Raw genomic sequence first — 17,912 nt, 5'->3', positions numbered from 1 at the left:
AACTTTTATTTTCGAATCAGGAGGTACATGTATAGGTTTGTTACAAAGGTATATTGCATGATGCTGAGGTTTCCAGTATGAATTAATTAAACACCCAGGTAATGAGCACGGTACCCAATAGGTAGTTTTTCAGTGTTTTCCTCCTCCCTCCCTAACCCCTTTGGATTCCCCAGTGCCCATTGTTCCCATCTTTGTGTCCATGTGTACCCAATGTTTAGCCCCCATGCATAGGTGAGAACATACATTATTTGGTTTTCTGTTTCTGCATTAGTTTGCTTAAGATAATGGTTTCCAGCCATATCCATGTTGCTGCAGAGGACATGATTTCATTCTTTTTTATGACTGCGTAGTACTTTATGGATACACAGCATTTATTTATTTTATTTATTTTTTATTTTACTGTTTGATAGAGACAGGGTTTCACCATGTTGCCCAAGCTGGTCTTGAACTCCTGGACTCAAGTGATCCACTCACTTCGGCCTCCCAAAGTGCTGGAATTACAGTTGTGAGCCACTGCACCCGGCCTACACAGCATTTTAAATGAGTGATCTGGTGCAACTTGTATCATCATGAAAAGATCCACAAACCTATTATGAGGAGTAATGAAAGGAAGTTGCTACGGGATATGTACAGTATATCATTGAAATAAATTTTCCAGATAAGCAAAATATTTTACTTTGCTTATATAGCCAGGTATGGTAGAACTGTGAAAATGTGTCTGGTAATGACGCATTACCAGATAAATACCAAATACGCATGATAAATACCAAATGGTGACCATGATCACCACTGAAAAGGGTGGCAGGGTGATGGGTCAGGAAGACGAGGGGCTTCAACTCTAAATGTAATGTTTAATTTGTCATTAAAACAAACAACAGCCAAAGAAAGCACGGTCATTTAGTAAGATTTGACAAAATTGAGTGGTGGATACATCAATGTTCATAATATTATTCTCTATACTTTTCTGTACATTTGTAATATTTCTTACTTTAAAAAAAAAGGAGAAACGAGATTATTTAAAAAAGTCAACCATATTCCTACATACCAGCTACAGATAATTTGGTAGTATAATTTAAAAAATCATATAATTTGCACAATGATAACAATTTGCACAATGACAAGCAACTGTGGGAAAAAATCTAGAAACATATATATATGTGTTTTTTTTTTTTTCTTTGAGACAGAGTCTCGCTCTGTTGCCCAGGCTGGAGTGCACTGGCATGATCTTGGCTCACTGCAACCTCCACCTCCTGGGTTGAAGCAATTCTCCTGCCTCAGCCTCCTGAGTAGCTAGGATTACAGGGGCACACAACCACGCCCGGCAAATTTTTTTTTTTTGTATTTTTAGTAGAGATGGGGTTTCACCATGTTGATCAGGCTGGTCTCAAACTCCTGACCTCGTGATCCACCTGCCTCAACCTCCCACAGTGCTGGGATTACAGGCATGAGCCACCACACCAGGCCCTAGAAACCTGTTTTTTAAAAGCAACTGGGAGTATATCTAAGATATAGCATTTCTCTGTCTGAGAGCAGGGAGAGCTTGCATAGGTGGTAATGTCCTTCTAGGGACTCTTGAAACTAATTCAGGGCCCTACACACTGAAGGCATTTCTTGGAGTGGCCAAAGCATTGTCATGTGTTAAGAACTCTGAGAAATTCTCTGACAATGAAATTTGTGCAGCTTTCTTTAATTCAGCACTTTTCAAACATCTAACAACAGAATCCTTCTTGTCTAAGGGGCCTTGCCTTAGGAAAGGCTACCCTAACAACCTCAAAGTTCCCTTCCAATTCCCACGGTCCACCATTCTAGTCTTGGCTCTGCCACTAACTTACTGTATGACTTTGGCCGAATCACCTGTCCTCTTGGGGACTCAGTTTGTTAAGTTATTAACAGCTTGTGTGACAGAGCAAGACCCTGTCTGAAAAAAAAAAAATCTCCCTAGCAAAAAATTTATGACTAAATCCTCTCAAATCAATCGCAACAAAGCAAAAAATTGACAAGTGACACCTAATTAAACTAAAGAGCCTCTACACCGCAAAAGAAACTATCAACAGAGTAAACACGCAACCTACAGAATGGGAGAAAATATTTGCAAACTATGCATCCAACAAAGGTCTACAAGGAACTTAATTCTACAAGGAACTAGAATCTACCAGAATCTATAAGGAACTTAAACAATTCAACAAGCAAAAACAAAGAACCCCAACAAAAAGTGGGTAGAGTACATGAACAGACACTTCTCAAAAGAAGATGTACAAGTGGCCAACAAAGATGAAAAAATGTTCAACATCACTAATCATCAGAAAAATGCAAATGAACTCATGATATACCATCTCACACTAGTCAAAATGACTATTAAGTTTCTTTTTTTGTCCCTGCCCTTGATATCTGAAGAATGGCTACCATTAAAAAGTCAAAAAATAATAATAATAATAACAGATGTTGGCAAGGCTGTGGAAAAAAGGGAACACTTACACACCATTGGTGGGAATGTAAATTAGTTCAGCCACTGTGGAAAGCTGTTTGGAGATTTCTCAAAGAACTTAAAACAGAACCACCATTCAATTTAGCAATTTCATTATTTGGTATATAACCAAAGGAAAATGAATTGTTCTACCAAAAAGACACATGCACTCATATGTTCTACACAGCACTATTCACAATAGAAAGACATCAGCCAGGCACAGTGGCTCACGCCTGTAATCCCAGCACTTTGGGAGGCCAAGGTGGGCGGATCACCTGAGGTCAGGAGTTCGAGACCAACCTGGCCAACATGGTAAAACTGTGTCTGTACTAAAAATACAAAAATTAGCCAGGCCTGGTGGCACATGCCTGTAATCCCAGCTACTTGGGAGGCTGAGACAGGAGAGTCTCTTGAACCCAGGAGGCAGAGGTTGCAGTGAGCTGAGATCACGCCACTGCGCTCCAGCCTGGGCGACAGAGTAAGACTCCAGCTCAAACAAAACAAAACAATAGAAAGGCAGGGAATCAACCTGAGTGCCTATCGACAGTGGAATGGATAATGAAAATGTGGTACATATACACTATGGAATACTATGCAGCCATAAAAGAGAACAAAACCTCAACCAAGTTCAAGGATAGTGTCAAAAAGATAAAAACTAAAAAAGCGAACAAAATCGTGTCCTTTGCCACACCGTGAATGGAGCTGGAGGACATCATCCTAAGTGAATTAACACAGAAACAAAAAACCAAATACTGCATGTTCTCACTTGTAAGAGGAAGCTAATCGTTGGGTACACATGGACATCAACAGAGGAACAACAGACACTGTAGACTTCTAGAGGAAGGGCAAGGGCTAAAAAACTGCCTGTTGGGTACTATGCTCACTACTTGGGTGATGAGCTCAATCATAGCCTAAACTTCCGTGTCACACACTATACCCACGTAACAAACCTGTACATGTACCCCCTGAATCTAAATTAAAAGTTTAATTAAGGCCTGGCGCAGTGGCTCACACCTGTAATTCCAGCACTTTGGGAGGCTGAGGTGGGTGGATCACCAGAGGTCAGGAGTTTGAGACCAGCCTGGCCAACATGGTGAAACCCCACCTCTACTAAAAATACAAAAATCAGCCAGGCATGGTGGTACGTGCCTGTAGTCCCAGCTACTTGTGAGGCTTAGGTGAGAGGATGGCTTGAGCCCAGGAATTTGAGGCTGTAGTGGGTTTTGACTATGCCACTGCACTCCCGCCTGGGTGACACAGCAAACCCTGTATCTTAAAAACAAATCAAATTTACTCCAAATGCCACTTTGGGCTCTTTATGATGATAGCTGACATTTATAGAGCCTTTATGTGCAAAGCACAGTGCTAGGATATCACGTTTAACTTCTTGTTGAGGTGGAAATCAAGTCTATTCTTATCCTTATTTTACAGATGAGGAGACTGAAGGTCAGAGAGGTAAAGTCACCTGTTCAAGGTCATACTGTGCATGTAGCTCTAACCCAAACCCTCCTGACTGCAGCACAAATTCTCAGCCACTACCATATTAGCCCCTTCATTTGAAGATGTCTTTGTCATTGACAAGATTCCTTTTCCTCCTGGCCCCTTAAGTCTTCAGGATTCTCTCATCTCATCTCCCCAGAGGAGCCAACCACACTATCTCCTCCAAGAACAAAGTCAGAGCCTTCACTGTAGATGGACCTGTGTTCTTCCCCCAAACTCGGTCCACCTTATCTCCAGAAAAACGATATGACTCGCCCTGGAGAAGGCGGGGGAAAAAAATCCTCTCCCCACCAACTCCACCCCCCAAATTACTGGATTTGGGGTAAATTTACAGGCTGGAGACAGAAGAATGGATGTGTATTTAGCTTTCAAATTGACTATTGTTTTATGTGAATGTCTGATTAAAACAACACAATGGCTGCCAGATGGGGGCTGGGAGTGAGATTTCCCATGTGGAGAATTCTAGAAGACATGCCCGGAGTTCTGGAGCCTGGATCCTCTGGACAGACAGGTGGCCAGGCAACCAGGGTGGAGACACCAAAGATAACTGTGGGGTGGGGAGAAGACCCCAGCCCGAGAGAGATTTGACTGGGATTGGTCTACACAAGAATGGAAAATGGAGGCAGCATGAGTTAGCAGCAAGCTTGTACACTGCTATAGAATCCGAGGGACCCGGCCAGTGCTGGCCAATAGAAATAGAATGTAAGCCATAGACATGATTTAAACTTTTCTTGTAGTCGCTTAAAAACATGGTAAATCTATGAAACAGAAGATTGCTCATGCAAATAAATGAACTTCGCTTTGGTCTCAGGGATCAGGGGTCCCACACTCAAGTGCTCTCAATACCCAGAGAAGTAACTGAAATAAAAGGAACACACAGGGTGTGAGCAAAGTTCACACGTTCCTCTAAGAAAAACAATACAGCAAACATGGTGATTTCTGTTCATTAATAAGCTTCCATGTGGGGACACCAAGGAATAGTGGGGACTATGGCACGCGAATCTAAAGGAGCTCCGGGAGACTGTTGTTTCATAGGCATCAGGGTTGCTAGACCTTCACTTTTTTTAAAGGATGTGAAAGTTGGGATTTTTTTTTAATTTATTTTTTTGACAGGGTCTTGCTCTGTCACCCAGGCTCGAGTGCAGTGGTGATCTTGGCTCATGGCAATCTCCACCTCCCGGGTTCAAGAGATTCTCCTGCCCCAGCCTCTTGAGTAGCTGGGATTACAGGCGCACTCCAGCATACCTAGCTGATATCTGCATTTTTAGTAGAGATGGGATTTCCCATTGTTGGCCAAGCTGATCTAGAATTCCTGACCTCAAGTGATGTGCCCACCTCAGCCTCCCAAAGTACTGGGATTACAGGTGTGAGCCACCGGGCCCAGCCTCTAATTTTTGTATCTGTTGCAGAGATAGAATCTTGTTGTGTTCGAGACCAGCCTGGCCAACATGGTGAAACCCCATCTCTACTAAAAATACAAAAATTAGCTGGGTGGTGGCATGTGCCTGTAATCCCATCTACTCGGGAGGCTGAGGCAGGAGGAATTACTTGAACCCGGGAGGCGGAGGTTGCAGTGAGCCGAGATCGAACCATTTCACTCCAGCCTGGGCAACAAGATTGAGACTATGTCTCAAAAACAAAAAAAACAAAACAACAACAACAACAACAACAAAAACTGTTTGAAAGCTACTAATCTGCCCATGGCCTCTTAATTTACAAGTGAGAAAGCTAAGGCCTACAAATGGCAAGTACCTGAGATCCTGTGTGTGTCAAGGCTAGAGCTGGGACCACAGCCTGGGTCTCCTTGCTCCCAGCACTGAGCCTTGCAGGCAGCTGAATCCTGCAGACAGCTGAGTTTGCCTGGGAAGCTGCCCAGGAGAGCGCCCAGAACTCCCTCCAGCTTCTCTGGCTCTGCCCAGGGCAGGGCCGCCTGCTGTCTCCCTCTCTTCCACCTCCTCCGCCCTTCCTCATGCCTGTTTGAACAACTTTCTGACCTGCTCCTTCACAAACTCTCCTGGAGGTATGGCTGCCTCCACTGCTTGTCCCAGAGAATACGGAGGCGTTGGCAGCTTGGCGGCCCAGGTTCAGCCAGGCCCATGGCAGACAGTCGTCAAACAGTGGCTGTCTGGGGAGAGGGAGGCCTGTTTACCCAGGGCAAGGCCCAGGCAGAGGCTGCCGTTTTCTCCCTCCACCCCTGGCCCGTCCAGCTGCTCACCCTACTGACTCAGCTGTCCCCATCTGTATTTGCTCATTCTGCAAATATTTATGGAGTGCCTACTGTGTGCCAAGCACTGTTCTCCGTGCTGGGGATACAGCAGGAGACAAGGCAGCCTAACTCCCTGCTGTCATGGAACTTCTGTGAAGGAGACAGATGATAAACAGATCAAGGAATGCTTAATTTCAGGGCTGTAGAGGATAATGGTATTGCTAGCAAGGGATGGAGGTGGGGCAGGCTTCGATTTGGGCGTTCAAGGGAGGCTGCTCATAGAAGGAACAGCAAGAACAAAGGCCCAATGGCAGGAATGTGCTTGGTGTGACTGAAAGATTGTTAAAAGGCCAGTGTGGCTGACTGCAGTGAGCAAAGGGAGAAAGATGAGAGACTATCAGACAAAAGCCAGAGCCTGTGGGGGCCTTTTGGTCAAAGAAAAGAGCTCAGGGACGGGCGCGGTGGCTCACGGGAGGCCAAGGTGCACAAATCACTTGAAGTCAGGAGTTCGAGACCAGCCTGGCAACATGGTGAAACCCCGACTGTACGAAAAATACAAAACTTGCCAGGCATGGTGACACGTGCCTGTAATCCCAGCTTCTTGGGGGGCGGAGGTTGCAGTGAGCCAAGATCGTGCCACTGCACTCTAGCCTGGGCGACAGAGTGAGACTCTGTCTCAGAAAAAAGAAAGAAAGAAAGAAAAAGAGCTCGGGTTGTATTTGAAGGGTGACACAAAGCTGTTGGAGTTTAAGTTGGGATGTGAAACATGGCTGCACTCTGACCTTCTCTAACTCTGCCCATTCCCTTCATGACTTCCCATCCCAACTGTTTCCAGGTACATTTGAGGTTGTTTGAAATCGTGTTTAATTATTCCCTTTTCCTTTGAAATTTTCATTTATTTCTATTCCTTCGACCTCCTGGGTTCAAACAATCCCCCTACTCAGCTTCCCAAAATGCTGGGATTACAGGCATGAGCCACTGTGGCCAGCCCAATTTCTTTTTTTTTTTGAGATGGAGTTTTGCTCTTGTTGCCCAGGCTGGAATGCAATGACACAATCTCGGCTCACTGCAACCTCCGCCTCCCAAATTCAAGAGATTCTCCTGCCTCAGCCTCCAGAGTAGCTGAGATTACAGGTGCCCGCCACAATGCCCGGCTAATTTTTTCGGTATCTTCAGTAGAGACAGGATTTCACTGTGTTGGCCAGGCTGGTCTCGAACTCCTGACCTACTGATCTGCCCGCCTCAGCCTCCCAAAGTGCTGGGATTATAGGCGTGAGCCATTGTGCCCAGCCTCTTGTTTGTATTTCTAAACATCATGGTTATACTGACTTCTCAAGAAATCAAGACTTCTTGATTTTTTAGTTATAGACGTAATGTGTTAACTTGCTAGTAAGAAAGATCCTATATAACTATATCCCAATTTGGAGATAAATCAATATTTTCAGTTGCATAACCACATTACTATTATGGCTATTATTCACAGCTGACTTTGTCTGTATGTGAACCAAGGCCCTTCCATTCACTGTTTTAATTAAGCTTCACTGTAACACGGTAACATAGCTTTGGTCAGTATCATTAACAATACATACTAACATTTTACATTCAAGGAACTCTTTGCAGTTTGCAGGACACTCTTGCCTCTATCCCCTTGAGCAGCAGAGCTACCCTGAGAGGTAAATAGAACTAGCATTATTAAGCCCATTTTCAGAGGAGGATGTGGATCCCAGAATGATACAGAAAATTCTACTGATCCCAGTAGTGCCCAGTGGTTCAGATAAAACCCATCTTCCTGGCCGGGCCTGGGGGCTCACACTTGTAATCCCAACACTTTGGGAGACCGAGACAGGCGGATCACTTGAGGTCAAGAGTTCAAGACCAGCCTGGCCAACATGGCGAAACCCCATCTCTACTAAAAATACAGAAATTAGTTGGGCGTGGTGATGACGCAAACCTATAATCCCAACCACTCAGGAAGCTGAGGCACGAGAATTGTTTGAAACCAGGAGGTGGAGGTTGCAGTGTGCCAAGATCGCACCACTGCTCTCCAGCCTGGGCCACAGAGTAAGACCCTGTCTCAAAAAAAAATATATATATATATACACACACACACACACACACACACACACACACAACTGTCTATCTATCTCTCTATCTATGTCTCAAAAAAAAAAAGCCCGTTTTCCACCTAGGGAGGAAGAATTGGGGGATGCTGGACAACTGCGTGAAGGAGAGGTAAACTCTCCTCTCGTGTTTTGGGTTGATCAGTCAGTGTTGCCTTTTCTGATACAATCTTTGGTGTTGAATTCTAGCTCTGCCTTTCATGCCCTGCTTGGTTTTGAGTAAGCTATTTAATCTCTCTGAGACTTTGTTTCTCTCCTGGGAAATGGGGATGATGACAGTACCTACCTCAATAGACGGTTGTGACGATTAAAGGAGTTATTTATTTATTTATTGGAGAGACAGGGTCTCACTTTGTTGCTCAGGCTGGTCTTGAACTCCTAACCTTAAGTGAGTCTCTTGCCTCAGCCTCCCAAAGTGCTGGGATTTAAGTGTGTGCCACCATGTCTGACCAAGGAGTTAATTTTTTTTTGTTTTTTTTTTTGAGACGGAGTGTCGCTCTGTCGCCAGGCTGGAGTGCAGTAGTGCGATCTTGGCTCACTGCAACCTCCACCTCCTGGGTTCCAGCGATTCTCCTGTCTCAGCCTCCCAAGTAGCTGGGACTACAGGCATGTTTCATGCCCAGCTAATTTTTGTAATCTTAGTAGAGACGGGATTTCACCATGTTGGCCAGGATGGTCTCGATCTCTTGACCTCGTCATCCGCGCACCTCATCCTCTCAAAGTGCTGGGATTACAGGTGTTAGCCACTGTGCCCAGCCAAGGAGTTAATTTTTTTTTTTTTTTTGAGATGGAGTTTCACTCTTGTTGCCCAGGTTGGAGTGCAATGGCGCGATCGTGGCTCACCGCAACCTCCGCCTCCCGGGTTCAAGCAATTCTCCTGCCTCAGTCTCCCGAGTAGCTGGGATTACAGGCATATGCCACCATGCCTGGCTAATTTTGTATTTTTGGTAGAGATGGGGTTTCTCCATGTTGGTCAGGCTGGTCTTGAACGCCTGACCTCAGGTGATCTGCCCACATTGGCCTCCCAAAGTGCTGGGATTACAGGTGTGAGCCACAATGCCCGGCCAGGAGTTAATTTTTATAAAGTGTTTAGAATAGTGCCTGGGCCATGGTATTATACAAGGATTTAACAGCCTAGCGCTAGAAAACAAATGAGCCGGGTCCCAGATCTGGGCCTTCTGATGCCAAGTTTAGTGTGTGACCCCCAAGGCCTAGACACTTGTATTCCTCTTCATACAATTGTTACCACTTCTGCCTATTACCTGTACTTTATTTATCTATAATTGTTTACTTGATATTTTCCTGTCTTTTGAAGACATAGATTAATTTTTAAAAGATATTTTATATTAATGCTTTAATATGCTATGTATAAATTTTTCTAACATACAATAAATGCACAAAGATTTAAAAGTGCTTGTCTGTGGACTACCTAAAATCAGCCCCTGAACTTTGTGGGTTCACCTAATACAAAGTATGCTGTTTGGTTTTTTTTTCTCTTTTTGAGACAGGGTCTCACTCTGTTGCCCAGGCTGGAGTACAGTGGCATGATCTTGGCTCACTGCAACCTCCACCTCCTGGGTTTAAGAGATTCTCCTGCCTCAGCCTCCGGAGTAGCTGGGATGACAGGTGCACACCACCATGCCCAGCTAATTTTTGAATTTTTAGTAGAGATGGGATTTCACCATGTTGGCCAGGCTGATCTTGAACTCCTGACCTCAAGGGATCCACCTATCTCAGGCTCGCAAAGTGCTGGGATTACAGGCGTGTGCCACTGCGCCCGACCCATAGGGACATTTTGAGAATTAGGAGTTAATATGTATAAAACCCCAGTTAGTACTCCATAAATTTTTGCTATTATCACAACCACAAATCCATAAATATATGTAAATAAAACAAAAATTTCAAAAACATGTATCTTACTCTTACTACATGAAATGCTCTATGATATTTTCTATTTTATTTCACTCTTTTGTTAAAATGTGAAATTTCATAAAGTGATACATTGATGATTTGCACCTTTTTCTGTGTTGAGTGTTATACTTCAGTAAAAATAGTTTTTAAGGCCAGGTGTGGTGGCGATTTTTCTGCCTTGGCCTCCCAAAGCACTAGGATTATGTTCTGTCACCCAGGCTGGAGTGTGGTGGTATAATCTCAGCTCACTGCAACCTTCACCTCTCGGGCTCAAGCATCCTCCTGTCTCAGCCTCCCAAGTAGGTGGGACTACAGGTGTGTACCACCATGCCCAGCTAATTTTTGTGTCTTTTGTAGAGGTGGGTTTTTGCCATATTGCCCAGGCTGGTCTTGAACTCCTGGGGTCAAGTGATTCACCCACCTCAGCCTCCCAAAGTGCTGGGATTACAGGCATGAGCCACTGCGTCCGGCCAAATCTTACTTTAGTTATATCTTACTGTTTTATTCTATTTATAGGTCTAGCAAATTTTGAGAATTTCATTTTCTCCAATATTTTATTTTGAAAAATTTCAAACTTTAACTAAAGTTTGAAAGACTACTATAGTGAGCACTGATGTATCCTTTCACCTAAATTCACCAACTGGTTGCATTCTGTCACAGTTGCTTTATTGCTATCTCTGTGTCTATCTATGCACTTTTTTATGGAAACATTTTATCTCAAAAAACCTGTAAAGGCCAGGTGCGGTGGCTCACACCTGTAATCCCGGCATTTTGGGAGGCTGCTGCAGGAAGATCGCTTGAGGACAAGAGTAGGAGACCAGCCTATGCAACACAGCAAGACCTGTCACTACAAAAAAATAAAAATAAAATAATTAGCTGGGCATGGTGGCATGCACTTGTGGTCCCAGCTACTTGGGAGGCTTAGGTGGAAGGATTGCTTGAGCTTGGAAGGTCGAGGCTGCAGTGAACCATGGTTGTGGCTCACTCTAGCCCACGTGACAGAGCAAGACCCTGTTTCAAAACAGCAACAAAACAAAAACCGAAAAAAAAAAGATAATTTTTTAAATAGTATATTTACACTTGTTATACATATTTAACGTGTGTGTAGGGAGGGATGTGTAAGCATGACCCTATTGCAGAGACAATCAACTGTGTACCAACGAATTCATGCTCCCCTTTCCGAACTTTAGAGCTAGTCCTGCCCAGCTACGGACCACATCTTCCAGACCCCTTTGCATTTGGCAAGGGCCATGTGACTAGTTCTCACCAATGGAATGTGAGTAGAAGTGAAAGTGTCTCCCTGGGCTAGGGTGACTTTAGGGGTCCCTGGATGACTATGCCACAGAGGTCAAAAAACTTCTAACCTAAAGTTTGTGTTTGCTTGTTACACAAACTACATTGCCTGAACTAATACAACCCCAACAAATTGAATGACCAGCGGGCATGGTGGCTCACGCCTGTAATCCCAGCACTTTGGGAGGTCGAGGCAGGTGGATCACGAGGTCAGGTGTTCAAGACCAGCCTGGCCAAGATGGTGAAAGCCCGTCTCTAGTAAAAATACAAAAAGTAGCTGGGCGTGGTGGTGGGCACCTGTAATCCCAGCTACTCAGCAAGCTGAGGCAGAGAATTGCTTGAACCCAGGAGGCGGAGGTTGCAGTGAGCCAAGATCGTGCCACTGCACTCCAGCCTGGGTGACAGAGCAAGACTCCATCTAGAAAAAAAAAAGAAAAAAAAATTGCATGACCTATATTCCTGGGTTAAGATTGCAGTTTGAAACACACTGGTGTGGTCTTCTGATTTTCCAAGTAGTTTTGAACTGTGGAGACCCTCCAATAAATATTCCATTTAAAAGTCAAAACAGAGCGCCGGGTGCAGTGGCATGAGCACGTAATCCCAGGGGCTGGGAGGCTGAGGTGGGAGGATTGCTTGAGCCCAGGAATTTGAGGCTAGCCTGGGCAACATAGTGAGACCCCTGTCTCTAAAATAAAATAAAAAGAAATATACAAAAGTCAAAAAGAAGTGTCTGTGATGGAGCCAGAGGTTAAAGGGTGGGGGGAGGCTAAGCCCTAGTCCATTTGAACACGTCCCTACCCACATTACCCTCAAAGTGAACCCTGCAGCATCTTTCCTGACTCTTAGGACCCAGGGAATACTGTGTGACGACCGCTGAACAAGGTGGTTGTCATACCTCCGTTTCTCAAAAGAGGAAATGGAGGCTGGGTGCTGTGGCTCACACCTGTAATCCCAGCACTTTAGGAGGCCGAGGTGGGAGGATCACAAGAGGCCAGGAGTCCAGCCTGGCCAACATGGTGAAACCCCGTCTCTACCAAAACTACAAAAATTCATCAGGTGTGGTGGTGCGCACATGTAATCCCATCTACTTTGGAGGGTGAGGCATTAGAATTGCTTAAACCCGGGAGGTGGAGGTTGCAGTGAGCAGAGATAGAGCCACTGGGTGACATTGAGACTCTGTCTCAAAAAAAAAAAAAAAAAAAAAAAAGAGGAGATGGAGAAACAGCAGGAGGACTTGAGTGAAGTCACAAACAGCCACCTAGGGTCAGGGCCAGAGCCATCGCCCAGGTCACTGATGAGGATAGGTCTGTCCCCTCCCTTTCTATGCCTCTCATCTGCCTCCTCCTCTGTGAAGGAGCCACATGGTCCCCTTGTAACATCTATGAACCAGCACCCCCAAAAGGAGACCCTGGGAATCCCAGGGCCCCAGAAGGCTCTTAACAAAGCCTTGTCCTAACTCTCCAGCCAGAGACAGTTGCATCCTGGGACCAGTTATCTATTCCTTAGTCATCTCTGTTGTTTCTACAATGATGCTAGCACCTAGTAAGCATCCAATCCTTTGCATATAGTAGGTGCACACTCTATAGGTATAATAATAATAATAGTTCAAATTCACATAGCACTTTCTATGTACTAGGCATTCAGCACTTTACAAATATTGACTTCGTTTATTTCTCACAACAACCCTATGAAGTAAATGGTATTATCATCAGCCCCATTTGACAGATGAAGAAACTGAGGCAAAAAAGATTGAGTCGGTCGGGCACAGTGGCTCAGGCCTGTAATCACTTGAATCATCAGGCGGGTAGACCACTTGAAGTCAGGAGCTCAAAACTAGCCTGGTGAACACGGTGAAACCCCATCTCTTCTAAAAATACAAAAAATTAGCCAGGCATGGTGGCAGGCACCTGTAATCTCAGCTACTCAGGAGGCTGAGGCAGGAGAATTGTTTGAACCCAGGAAGCAGAGGTTGCAGTGAGCCAGGATCGTACCGTTGCACTCCAGCTTGGGCAACAGAGCAAGACTCCGTTTCAAAAAAAAAAAAGATTGAGTCATTTACTCAAGGTCACACAGCTAGTAGGTGGTAGTTTGAACCCAGGCAGCCTGACTTGAGCTGCTAACCACTATGGTACCCAGCCCCCTTGGATGTTATTATGACGTGATAACTGAAAGAATGAAGATTTGGTGTCAGAGTAGATTTTAATCACCTATTTGCTGGGTGATGCAGGGAAACGCAACTTAACAACTCTGAATCTCAATTTCTTTGTTTACAAAATGGAGGTAATACTTCCTACTTGGATGGGCTATTGCGAAAAAGGCTTAAATGGGAGAAAACATATCAAATAGCTAGCATCTTGCCCATTACATAAAAGGAAGTTAAATGAAAACAAATTTCCTTCCTTCCTTATGCTACAGGCATATGAGTCAGGAAAAACGGAAGGTGCAATTCCTTCACTTAAGCATCTCAGCAGGCTTTTTTTTTTTTTTTTTTTTAAAGACAAGTTTCCCCCTGCTGCCCAGATTGGAGTGCAGTGGTGTGACCTCGGCTCACTGCAACCTCCACCAACTGGGTTCAAGTGATTCTCCTGCCTCAGCCTCCTGAGTCGCTGGGATTACAGGCACCTGGTACCATGTCCGGCTAATGTTTGGGTTTCACCATGTTGGCCAGGCTGGTCTTGAACTCCTGACCTCAAGTGATCCACCCGCCTCAGCCTCCCAAAGTGCTGGGATTACAGGTGTGTAATCCACCATGAGCCACTGTGCCCAGTCTCAGCATGCTTTTAGGAACAAGATTAATCAATCATGAAACAACCAGACAAGTCTCGAGATAGTTTCAGTAAAGGACGGAATTAATTGCAGTCAAATACAAGTAAAATCAGAGCGGTGTGGGGCCAGGCTCCAGGCCTTTTCATATGCTGTTCCCTCAGCTGGGAACACTCTTCTCCACCATCTCCTCTCCCAGCTGACTCCTGCTAAACCTAGGTTCCAGCTTAGATATCAGTCTACTCCTCCAGGGTCAAGAAGTCGGTGACCCCTTCCCCTTCTCCTAAGTCCCTCTGTATCCCATGGTGCCTTCTCTGTCCTTATCATGGCACTCTGTCTTTGGTTGCTGCTGGCTTGTCTGTCTACCCGCCAAACTGGGTACTGTTGAATATCTGAGGCAAAGTTGTTTTTTTTTGGTTTCATTTGTTTGTTGGCTTGTTTTGTTTTGTTTTGTTTTTTTTGAGACAGAGTCTGACTCTTGTCGCCCAGGCTAGAGTGCAGTGGCATGATCTTGGCTCACTGCAACCTCAGCCTCCTGGGTTCAAGTGATTCTCTTGCCTCAGCCTCCCAAGTAGCTGGGATTACAGAGGCCCACCAACATGTCTGGCTAATTTTTGTATTTTTAATAGAGCCAGGGTTTCACCAGGTTGACCAGGCTGGTCTTTGACCTCAGGTGATCCACCCACCTCGGCCTCCCAAAGTGCTGGGATTACAGGCATGAGCCACCACATGAAACAGAGTTTTATCCTCCTGTGTTCCCCCAGTGCCTTACAAAATGCCTTAAATACCATAAGCCTCCAATGGAAGTTTGTTGAAGAAATGAACAAATGAACAATGAATTAATGAATACGGGAGGCTTCTGGGTGGAGGCAAAATGCACTCTGGGTATCTAGTTCCTCTGTTTACTAAATGGGACAAAGTGAGGCAGTGGTTTCCATACCTCAACTGAACTGCATACCCTAAATCACATAAGGAGCTCAAAAAATTACAGATTCTTGGAACTCACCCCAGGAGACTCTGATTCACTGGGTCTGGAGTGGAGTCCCAATATTTGTTTTAAAAAGTTTCCTATGTGCAACCAGGGTTGTGAATCATAGGGGCTGAAGACTGAATTGAGGTAGGATGGGAAGGTGATGTGGGAGGGAGATTGGGGAAGGGCTGGAGAGGGGCCATATTTTGAGAATGAAGGGTGGGAACTGCCATAGCCTGATATTGAACACAGTCCCATAGCCAGCCAGCATCTGGGGTCCTACTCAACTTTGGGCCTATCTACCCTTCACAAGGACACAGCATATTTGTTATAGCTTCTATTACCTTTTCTCTTTCATTAGCTCATGGAATCTTCACAACAACCAAGGTTCATTTGATGGGTGAAGAAACTGAGGAACAGAGAACTGAAGCAAAGCACCATCATCACAGAGCTTCAAGGGACAGAGCCACATCACCAAACTGTCTCCGACAATGGCCTCGGATTGGTCCTCAAGCTGATGCTATTGGTCAAAGGGACTAGGCCTATATAGCTGGAAAAATTAGGCTCACCCAGCACTGAAAAACAGATATGCAGTATTGCCCTGATGGAAGATTGTTGACATCCCCTATCTCTTCACTTGTCCTGTCTAGAGCACTTGAAGGTGCTATTCCAGACCACCTCAGCTCACCCCGTCTTATCCATCCATCCATCCATCCATCCATCCATCCACCCACCCACCATCTTTTCATCTCCCCACTCATCACATCATTTGTCCATCCATCCTTCCCCTAACCACCTACCCTTCCTACAAGGAGATTCGAGGTACTTACAGAAATGGGCAACTACCAAAGAAGCAAAATAAACAACCAAGGGAAACTTGTTGAAAGGAAAATAAGGGTAGAAAAGTCATAAGGCCAGGAGTCAGGTTAGCACACAGATATGTATGCTTAGCATCTCATCCTCACAGTTACTCAGGGGAGTCCCAGATTGGCACTGAGCAAGGTCCTGGCACTCAATGCAGAACACCACAAGAGTCACAGTCTACTCTACTCCACTGTGGTAGACACTCCCTAGAACTACCTTGTTCTCCTATAACACCCTGGGGTTATATGTGCTCCAGGGTACATTTGGCTTTCTGGAGACATTTTTCATGGGCACAACTGATGGGGAGAGATGTTACTGGCACCTAGGGAGTAGAGTAGAGGCCAGGGATGCTGCCTAACATCCTACAATGCACAGGACAGCCCCCCACCACAGAGAATCTTCCAGGCCAAAATTTCAACAGTGCTAAGGCTGAGAAACTCACTTATACCAGAGCCTCAGTTCTGTTTGAAGCAGGAGTGTGCCACACCCCAAGAGAAACATCACTGGTCTAGGCCCGTCTTGGCTTTCCCATCTCTTCCCACTACATACTTGTCTTCCCAGTTTTCCTTGAACCAGGAGGTTTCTGGGGAAGTTTTGCTTTTGGATAAAAGAAACAAGGGCACCGAGGAAAACCTCTTCTCCTCCTGCCTGCAGCTTCGGGCACATGAGTCCAGACATAACAACTGATGCTGGGACAGCCAGCTTGGGTTATAATGGGGCAAATACAAGGACCAAAGCCAATGCAGTGAGGAGGGCAGACAGGAAGGAAGGGAAGAGAGTGGGATCTGGCTGACATTGATGATCATCGCTGTAGCGCTGTTTTCAGCCCATCATTTCACTCATCCAACAAATGCTTATTGAGCATTTCTTCTGTGCCAGTCACCACGTGAGACATTGTGAGACAAACAAGGCTGAACAAACTACTCAGGTCCCAGAGCTCACGGAGTTTATAGTCTGGTGGGAGAGCCAGACACCACAATTCACACCAGCAACTATCTGATCAGAGCCATGAGGAGAACCGCAAAGCCAAATCCAGTGTGCCGTGGAAGCACCGGTCCACAATTCACACCAGCAACTATCTGATCAGAGCCATGAGGAGAACCGCAAAGCCAAATCCAGTGTGCCGTGGAAGCACCGGCAGTCCAGGGAGGGCCAAGTCCGCCCAGCATCACCACACCAAAGAGCAGCTCTTTAGCGTCCTGCTAAAGCTCAAAAACATGAAACCACAACGATGATTTCTTGCGTGCTTACTCTGGACCCAGCACTGTTCTAAGCACTCATGTGTTCTTCCATTTGATCCTCATAACAGCCATGTCTCCCTCTGTCTCTAACTGAGGCTGTGCTATGTGCCATGTCCCTGACTCACCAATGCACCTCTACTATAGTCATCTTAGGCAACAGCGTGAGACTCCGTCTCAAAAAAAAAAAAAAAAAAAAAAAAAAAGAAGATGATTAATGATTCCCCATTAGGGAACCCCAGAAGAAGGTTTTTTATTTTTTTGTTTGTTTGTTTTTTGTTTTGTTGTTTTGTTTTTTTGAGACAGAGTTTTGCTCTCTTGCCCAAGCTGGAGTGGCAATGGCAGTGGCATGATCTTGGCTCAATGCAAACTCCACCTCCCAGGTTCAAGTGAGTCTCATGCCTCAGCCTCCCGAGTAGCTCGAATTACAGGCGCGTGCCATCATGCCTGGCTAATTTTTGTATTTTTAGTAGAGACGGGGTTTTGCCATGTTGGCCAGGCTGGTCTCAAACTTCTAACCTCAAGTTATCTGCCTGCCTCAGCCTCCCAAAGTGCTGGGATTACAGGCGTGAGCCACTGCGCC

The 17,912-nt window shown here is 45.3% G+C and overlaps 1 protein-coding gene and 1 long non-coding RNA gene across 2 annotated transcripts in view; one reads left to right on the top strand and one right to left on the bottom strand.

The window, feature by feature from the left end:
- The window catches only part of LOC141406948 (uncharacterized), a 32,798-nt gene extending 15,472 nt beyond the window's left edge, over positions 1-17,326 (top strand). Inside the window, exons 3-4 of the long non-coding RNA XR_012419415.1 lie at positions 3,896-4,666; positions 15,589-17,326. This is a non-coding gene — a long non-coding RNA (uncharacterized lncRNA). The remainder of the gene's footprint in view (positions 1-3,895; positions 4,667-15,588) is intronic.
- The window catches only part of HNF4A (hepatocyte nuclear factor 4 alpha), a 75,884-nt gene that overhangs the window by 55,304 nt on the left and 2,668 nt on the right, over positions 1-17,912 (bottom strand). The window lies entirely within an intron of this gene.

The sequence above is a fragment of the Macaca fascicularis genome, chromosome 10 (genome assembly GCF_037993035.2).
Source record: "Macaca fascicularis isolate 582-1 chromosome 10, T2T-MFA8v1.1".
NCBI lineage: Eukaryota > Metazoa > Chordata > Mammalia > Primates > Cercopithecidae > Macaca > Macaca fascicularis.
The sequence above is the reverse complement of the archived record's forward strand: the minus strand, read 5'-3'. Positions and strand labels throughout refer to the sequence as shown.